At 39.7% G+C, this 8,442-nt stretch overlaps 1 long non-coding RNA gene across 1 annotated transcript; it reads left to right on the top strand.

Annotated features, from left to right (window-relative positions):
• Positions 1-590: 590 nt before the first annotated feature.
• Positions 591-5,772, top strand: LOC117531054. Its single transcript, XR_004566511.1, has 3 exons — positions 591-945; positions 3,797-3,804; positions 5,763-5,772. It is a non-coding gene; the product is annotated as an uncharacterized LOC117531054 (long non-coding RNA).
• The last annotated feature ends 2,670 nt before the right edge of the window (positions 5,773-8,442 follow it).

Genomic DNA, 8,442 nt, shown 5'->3' with positions numbered 1-8,442 from the left:
CTGTCTTTTATTTTGGAGGCCTTTAGTTATTTTGAAGATGGCTCTATCTTTATTTTGAAGGCCCTCTGTCATTTTGAAGACGGCTGTGTCTAAACTTTGAAGTGAGGTTTGGATTTGTCTCTGTCTTTTATTTTGAAGGTGCTGTGTTATTTTGAAGATGTTCTGTCTTTTATTTTGAAGGCTCTGTGTCATTTTGAAGACACTCTGTCTTTTATTTTGAAGATGCTGTTATTTTGAAGACAACTCTTTTATTTTAGAGGCCTTTAGTTATTTTGAAGACGCTCTGTCTTTTATTTTGGAGGCCATTAGTATTTATTTGATGGCGTGCCATTTTGAAGACGCTCTGTCTTTTATTTGGAGGCCTTTAGTTATTTTGAAGACGCTCTGTCTTTTATTTTGGAGGCCATTAGTTATTTATTTTGAAGGCGTGCCATTTTGAAGACGCTCTGTCTTTTATGTTGGAGGCTTTTAGTTATTTTGAAGACGGCTGTCTTTTATTTTGAAGGCGTGTCACTTATAAGATGCTCTGTCTTTTATTTTGGAGGCCTTTAGTTATTTTGAAGATGGCTCTGTCTTTTATTTTGAAGGCGGCTCTCGGCGTGTCTTGACGCTGCTCTGAAGCGGTTTCTTCAGTCAGTCAGTCGGTCGATCGGACTGACTTCAGACCTGTTTGGTGTCTTTGGTCCGTTTGAACTTCACACCGAAAGACAAACTAGTCCAGAAAGTCTTTGTCCGTCCTCCACCGTGTCAGCGGGACTTCTTGTGATGTCCGGGTCGTTGTGTAAAACTTTGTACCCGTTCAGCGGGGAGCAGCACCAACAGGGACTGAGCTTCGAGGCGGGGGAGATCCTCCAGGTGGTCCAGGCTGCTCCCGGAGGCTGGTGGGAGGGAGAGAAGGACGGAGCCCGGGGATGGTTCCCCTCCAGCTACGTTCAGGTTCTGGAGGTAAGAAGATGTGATTTTGGTTTTATTTTAAAGGGATGGAATTAATAATCGATCAGTCTGATAATATTCAGCTCATTCTTCGATAATTTATTTACAGTTCTGTGAAAGTTTGTAATTGTGTATTTTTTATGACATAAAAAACAAAACAAAAACAAACCAAACAAACAACAACAAATAAAAACATACTGGTTTCTTTGTGTTAAAATGTGTAAAATTGTACACTTAAAACTCAATTTCTACAACATGACATAAATAAAAAGTCAAGCCAAAACAGTGGAATGCATTGTCACTTTTACAGCCGGTGTTTTTGCGATGGGTCAGGGGACGGACACATGTACATTTGTCTTGAAATTCATTCACATCAATCACAAGAAACACAAAGAGTAAAGTGGTAGATTTATGCAGAGGAGTCCGGTGAGGGAAGCCACCAAGCAGCCCCCCCCCCCCCCCCAAAATATTACTTTGTCAGTATTATAATTGTATTCGGGACCTCTCTGGGCCCCTAGAATCCTTCTCCTTATTCTCCACTTTTCGGCACCCCTGCCACCAAGACACTCGTGCAGCTTTAAAGTCTTCTGTTTTGTGTCTGTGGCTGGAGAAAGTGCACGTGGTGCAGCTCCTGTGTGTTGCTTCACCAGCTGCACGTCTTCATGGTGGAGTGGAGGTGAAAGAGAAGATTTCCTTTTGTTATTGATCCATATCAGCTCGTTTGGTGGCGAATCAGAGTGTAAACGGGGAGAAGCTGAAAGAACTTCACAGGGACATGTGAAGAATAAAATTTGCTGTTATTAAAAATGTGTTAAAAGCTCACGAGCTCACAAATGCTTTCACATTACTGCATCTGGCAGCAGTCTGCCTTTAGTATGTCACTCCAAATTTTTGGTTTTTATACTTTTTAAAAAAGCAGTAATTGAGCTCCAGGAAATCTTCATCCAGTGCAGTTTTTAAATAGTCAGCCACCTAATTGATTGATCTAATATGGTTTAAGATGATGAAGTAATCAATGACAAGTCAATAATTAGTGTTGTCACAGTTGGGAGAAATCCTGGAGGCAGATCTGATCTTCATGGAGATTTTTATGATTTTTAATGAGGTGGAAAATAGAGTGTGCTGTTGAGCTGCTGTCAGGGGTGGATCTAACTTCAGGTGAAGGGGGGGGGTTTGGGGCATATCCCCCCCCCCCATTGAATTAAATTATCAGGCAATCTGGGAAGATAAATACAGGTTCTTGTAATCATTTTTAATGCACAGTTTTATTTTAAAGAAGGGAAATCTTCAGATTCTGCCTTGTTTCTATGAGACATTTCACTAATTTTATCACGGTTTGTATGGCTTCATGTTTTTAAGGTCACAGTGTTCATGTCTGCAGGTAAAAGTCCAAATCTCATTTTGGTGCCACTGAAGTTCAAGTTTATGACTTGGGGCAGACCTGCAGAAAAGAGGCAGAGACAGGAACTGCAAAGTCACTTTTTCTTTTTAATTTTAAATTTTTCTGGGTGTCACCAGGCTTCTTGGTTTGTGCTGTGCAACTATTTATAAAAGATCTTTTTTTAAAATGTCAAAATGTTTGACTGTGATGAAAATGCTAACCCATGATTAACATGGGTTAGCAGTTTCATACTAACAGTTAGCATCATCAGCACTTAGCACGACTTCATATGCTAATGATAACAGTGGCCTCTCCAAATGTGGAACTAGTCATTTCTAGTAAAGTTTCAGTTTCAATTTCAATTTATTTTCATTTATATAGCGCCAAATCACAACAGAGTTGCCTCAAAGCGCTTCACACAGGTAAGGTCTAACCTTACCAACCTCCTTTTCCTTACTTCATGTGCGAGATAAAAGTGTAGTTTCATGGAATCTGTTGGTCAGTCCTGGAATAGATTCCTGTAACTTCTAGCGTAGTTCTTGATAAAAGGCAGCTGCGAGATTCCCCCCCCGACAATGTGACTGGCTGTTTCAAAGTGAACATTTTCCATGAATTTCCAGATTTGAAGTGTACTGCTATTTATAACTCCTGTTACTTTGTCGTGGAGCATTTGAATACTGATGGCCATAGGTCAAGAAAATGTTGACCACAGTTAGCGTAAATAAGCACGTTAACTGCAAATTATGCTAAACTGTATCCCTGTCATTTAGTATCAACAGCTAACATTAGGCATCAACAGCTAACGGTTACTATCAACAGCTAACAGTTAGTATCTACAGCTAATGGTTAGCATCAACAGCTAACATTAGCACCAACAGCTAATGGTTACTATCAACAGCTAACAGTTAGTATCTACAGCTAATGTTAGCATCAACAGCTAACATTAGCATCAACAGCTAATAGTTACTATCAACAGCTAACAGTTAGTATCAACAGCTAATGGTTAGCATCAACAGCTAACATTAGCATCAACAGCTAATGGTTACTATCAACAGCTAACAGCTAGTATCTACAGCTAATGGTTAGCATCAACAGCCAATAGCTAGTATCAGCAGCTAACTGTTAGCATCAACAGCTAACTGTTAGCATCAACAGCTAATAGTATCAACAGCTAACTTAGTGTTAACCACACTTGCTGCCCCTTGCAGATAGTTAACTATGGTTAGCATCAGTGGCTAACCATTAACTACCACTGGTACCACTGGTCACTTGTGCAAAGAGACTGGTAGCGTGTTTTTGAAAACATGGCTGTGATTGGTCCATCTGATACGTCGGCCGCTATTGGCTGTCATGCCACGCTCTGTGATTGGCTGTGGTGTAACTACTGAAAATGTGAAAAACAAACCAAATAGCACTGGTACCACACTCTCTTTGGAGGAGTGGAACCAACTTACGTTGTAAACAAAGGCTGCAGCCAATCAGAGAGCGGCGTGTCTCAGTCAATCAGCAAATTGTCAGAATCCTGACTAAAGGTCACATGACCAAATAACCCGATACTGATTCTTTTGCCTTGGCTGGAGGAGTGGAACCAACTTAACCATTAACTAACTGCATCCAGCATTAAAGCTGTATGGCCTTTCAGTTTTTTTTAAAGATTTGTCATAAAAAATTTTTCTTTGGCACCACTATAATTTTATTCTTTATCATTTAAATAAGAGATTCATAATATAGTTTTGCCAATATGATCAAATTCATGCTGTCTGGAACAATTTCGAATTTCGACCCCTGAACGGGAGAAATTAAAGCAATCAGACGCTGTGACGTGCATTGGGCAGTGATGCATAGATCACATGGGGGCTTCCCCCGATCTGCGCGAGGGATTGCTGGGAAGGACACGGGACAGCCAATCAGAGTAAGAAAGGCAGCATGAAGTCAGCTGGCTGCTCGCTCAAACAAACTAAACCAAGCTGGTGGAAAATTGCCTGTGAAACAGCTTATTTCTGTATAAATCTAATATATTTCTCTATATTTTCTAAAGGTTAGTGAGAAGTAACACTTGTAAATTAAAAAAAGCTGTTTTTGAAACCACATAACACCTCTGAAGTGATTTACAGACATTTTACGGATGTTAGTGCTTCTCCTGCCTCCATCTGCATGATGGTGTTAGAAGGAAAAAAAAAAGTGTATGGAATTCCCCCCTGGATAAATATGTCCTCTGTGTTAATATGAGTCGGAATTTTACAAATGTACAATGAAAAATAGTGGAACATTCCACATATGGAAATCCAGTAAATGCCACATAAGTTTCATCTCAGGAGTTAAGGAACTGGGCTAAAAATGTTGGGTCTGACCTAAATTAGAAACCGTTTAACTTTTAAGTGTGATTGGCAAAAATAAATAAATTGTTGAGGCACTTCATTGATAAAGGGGCGGGTTTGAGTCTCTGCAGAAATTAAGTTTGCGTTCTACTGAGTGACTCCTGCTCACCTTCCAAAACAGAGGCGCATTAATAAAAAGTTTTTTCACTTTGATGCTAATCTCGCTGCCTGGCCTACTACACCACTTCCTCATTCCTCGCACATTCCATGGAAATTCTCTGGTCTCCTCTCTGTGTGCATGAATGCGCAGAGACACAAAGGGGGCCTGCTGCGCTCCCGCTCCTCGACGTCTCCTTCCCAGCTCACACTCCCTGTCAGTCTCAGACACAGATCACATTTCATACTTTTCATACGTTTTTGATTTGGCACATTTGGCTCAGTCAGGTGGAATTGCTGTCTTTGAGTTAAGGAGATGTCTCAGTGACAGCGGCGTGTCCAACGGAGCCGGCACGCCGCCAGAGCTCATCCCGTCAGATATGAGAAACTTATTGAAAGTGGTCGACCTTGTCCAACCAGCATAGGCTCTTATGTGCAGTAATTGATGTCATAAAGGACTTTTTGCATTGTGCACTCGGCATTCCAGTCAGAATTTTCCGACTCCCTTCACCACCTGCCAGTGCTTTCCTAAATCTCAGTTGGTGGCTTCGTTTCACCTGCTGGTGTCTAGTGGGGTTTGTGCGTCGTATCCTGGTTGGATGTACTGCCAAATTCTCTGAAACACCTTGGAGACGGCTTATGGTAGAGAAATGAACATTCAATACACGAGCAACAGCTCTGGTTGACATTCCTGCTGTCAGCATGCCAATTGCACGCTCCCTCAAATCTTGCAACATCTGTGGCATTGTGCTGTGTGATAAAACTGCACCTTTCAGAGTGGCTTTTATTGTGGGCAGTCTAAGGCACACCTGTGCACTAATCATGGTGTCTAATCAGCATCTTGATATGGCACACCTGTGAGGTGGGATGGATTATCTCAGCAAAGGAGAAGTGCTCACTATCACAGATTTAGACTGGTTTGTGAACAATATTTGAGGGAAATGGTGATATTGTGTATGTGGAAAAAGTTTTAGATCTTTGAGTTCATCTCATACAAATGGGAGCAAAACCAAAAGTGTTGCGTTTATATTTTTGTTGAGTGTATAATGCAATGCTAAATGCCCTCGGCCGTATGAGCATTCTGTTCTTCATAATTTGCCATTATTTAATTAATTACTAAAAACAACTGTTTTTTTACAGGAAAACGCTGGCCAGCTGTGGGTACCAGGAATTCCTGTAAAAAATACAGCAGCACAGTAAACTTATACACATAATATGTAATGGATTTACAGCCTTGGTTCATTCACTGTAAATCAATTTACATATTATGTCTGTAAAGTTATCTACTGTGCTGCTGTATTTTTTACAGGAATTCCCTGGTAACCACAGCTGCCAGCATTTTCCTGTAAAAACAACAGTTTTTTTGTCTTACGTATAATTTGTACATGTTCAAATCAAATCATCACTTGTTCATGTTGTGCCAATTAAGGAATATTTGTAGATCGCCCTCTGTGCATTTGCAGGTATTATGAGACAAATTTAACTCTATAGGAAGTTAGCTTTGAGTTAGTGGAAGTTAGCGCATGCTGACATCCACAAAATATCTTATAAATGAGTCCAGAGGTGGTGTTATGTTTAAAAAAAAACTGTTTTCAGCTTTAGAAGTGTCTAATTCTCACTAGTTTTTACATAATATATCAGAAAGGTGTTATTTCCTGCTAAAAATGAAGCGAAGTTAGCAGTTAGTGATACCAGGAAATGACATCCGCACGCTTACCTCCGCTAAATGTTTTGTTAATGTTTCCAGAGGTGTTATCAGGTTACAAAAACAGCGTTTTCAGTTTTAGAAGTGTCTATTTCTTGCTAGGTTTTACATAATATATGAGAAAGGTGTTATTTCTAGCCAAAAACGAAGCTATGTTAGCAGGTAGCGACACCAGGAAGTCGCGTCACCATGCTAACATCCGTGAGATCATACCATAAAAATAGGAACAGAATGTGACTTTTTAACCTCTTAAAATAGGTCAAGGTTAACCATCTCTGAACTTGCCCAAAGTCTGTGTCCTAAGAATGTTCCCTGTCAATTTGAAGACTCTGGCCGTAATAGGACTGGACTTATGCTGAGCACACACAGATGGACAGACAATACCCGATGGCCATATTTGATGGTCTTGGGTAATAATTAGACAGCCATCAACTCCGACCACATTTTCTTCAACTTTGTTTCCGTGTTGATTTTCACTGTGACTCAGCTGTTTTCATTCTCAGGCCCACGCTGAGCCTTTAATAAAAAATAAATTTATGGTCCGTGTCTCAGACCAGAGACAGTTAAAGGGCCATCGTCCATCCTGTGGGATTTTGGTTGAAGAGTTCTTCTAAATTCTAACAGACCTGATCCTCTGGAGACTGACCTCTGACCTCTCTGTAGCAGGACCAAAATAAAAGGGATTTCCCTGCAGGGAGCCACAATCTGTAACTCAATTGTAACATGTAAAAAACAAACAAACAAACAAACAAAAAATACTGCAACATTCAAAATAAAACAGCAATATTTTTAAACCATCATTTTCAGAAATTAACAATTAAAGAAAACTGCCTCACACACACAAACTGGTGGCGTGTATGTTCAAACTAAAAGGAAATAAGCAAATAGAGGAGGCACTGTTAAATGTGCAGTCATACTTTCACAAAATGTCAAATTTTGAAATGGAGGTTCATGCGAAAATAGAAAATTAACCATTTTAAATTGGAATGTTGGTTCTTTCCAAAATGTTCTGAGCAATAGATTTATTCTTGACAGTCAGATTGAATGCAATTAGTTAATTAATTAATTATTTGATTGACAGAAAATAAGCAAACATTTTAATTTTACCAGTTGTCATTTAGGTCGTCTATCAAGAAAAATAAATGATTCTCTGTTGTAAACATTTGAGATAAACTGGTTTTAAAATTCTTTAAATTTTTATATTTCACAAGATCAAGTCCAGGGGTTGTCCTTGTGTTTAAGACCCCTTTAAAATGGTTTTGAAACAGATGATACCAGTTTCTGAACTGGATTTAAACACACAGGAACCAGTTTAAAGGGCTAATTAGGAGATGAAGTTGCCCTGATTGGCTGCCAGTAACTAAAACATTGTATTTTGGGCTGTTGTTGGGACTATTGATTTGTATTCTTTAAAACAATTTTTTTTTAATGTGAACCATTAATTATTCAAATAATCAACAATCAAAAATGAGAATTGATTGCAACCCTTGGATATTCATCTCAAAGTGACAGGTTAATCAATTCAGAGAGCCGTAATTAAAATGGACGCAAGATACAAAGATGGGAGGCTTCGGCGTGTTTTGTTGAAGATGAAGAAAACGAGGCGGGCGTGTCGCTCTGTTCTGCTGCTGCACTTTTAATAAAACACAGATGCAAAACAAGATAAATGCTCAGTCTTCAGCAGAGGCTAAATTAAGGAACAGCAGCTCTGCTCTGAGGTCTGATTTATTGCTGATAGATTCACTTCACTCTCATACTGTGATAACTCTGCGGTCTTGAACTGGTGTTGGATTCTTGTAGCGTTGTGGGTTCAGTTCTTGGTTCTCACCACATCCCACAGTCACCCACCTTTCCTGTCAGTCACACGAGTGCAGCAGCCTAAAAATAACCATTAAAGATGCCAGACGTGACAGTAATGTGGGCAAGAGGCTCTGGCTTCCTTTAGCGTT

This window comes from Thalassophryne amazonica, chromosome 18, assembly GCF_902500255.1.
Source record: "Thalassophryne amazonica chromosome 18, fThaAma1.1, whole genome shotgun sequence".
NCBI classification, from domain to species: domain Eukaryota; kingdom Metazoa; phylum Chordata; class Actinopteri; order Batrachoidiformes; family Batrachoididae; genus Thalassophryne; species Thalassophryne amazonica.
The sequence above is the reverse complement of the archived record's forward strand: the minus strand, read 5'-3'. Positions and strand labels throughout refer to the sequence as shown.